The following is a 418-nucleotide window of genomic DNA, read 5'->3' on the forward strand; positions in this document are numbered from 1 at the left end:
AGTGTTCTGAGTGGTTGCCAGGGTGTTGCTAGAGTGTTCTGAGTGGTTGCCAGGTGTTGCTAAAGTGTTCTGAGTGGTTGCCAGGGTGTTGCTAGAGTGTTCTGAGTGGTTGCTAGGGTGTTGTCATGGTGTCTGTGTACTAAGGTATAGTATAATAGCATTTATAACACATGCAGCCTGAACATCAAGGCGATACAGTGCTGAAGAGTTGTGCTTGTAGGGCGTAACACAGGCTGTGCTCATAGAAAGAGAGAAGGGGTGGAGGGACGGGGATGAATGACCACATACAGAGAAACACTGTGAGCTTTCACCCCCGACCACACACACACACTCTCACACACACACACACACACACACACACACACACACACACACACACACACACACACACACACACACATATATACATACAACCACA

General features: G+C 48.1%; 1 protein-coding gene across 1 annotated transcript in view; it reads right to left on the reverse strand.

Annotated features, from left to right (window-relative positions):
- The window catches only part of LOC107568570 (uncharacterized protein C15orf41 homolog), a 59,846-nt gene that overhangs the window by 37,269 nt on the left and 22,159 nt on the right, over positions 1 to 418 (reverse strand). The gene's annotated exons all lie outside the window — the stretch shown is intronic.

The sequence above is a fragment of the Sinocyclocheilus grahami genome, unplaced genomic scaffold, assembly GCF_001515645.1.
Source record: "Sinocyclocheilus grahami isolate Dianchi unplaced genomic scaffold, SAMN03320097.WGS_v1.1 scaffold1258.1, whole genome shotgun sequence".
NCBI classification, from domain to species: Eukaryota; Metazoa; Chordata; class Actinopteri; order Cypriniformes; family Cyprinidae; genus Sinocyclocheilus; species Sinocyclocheilus grahami.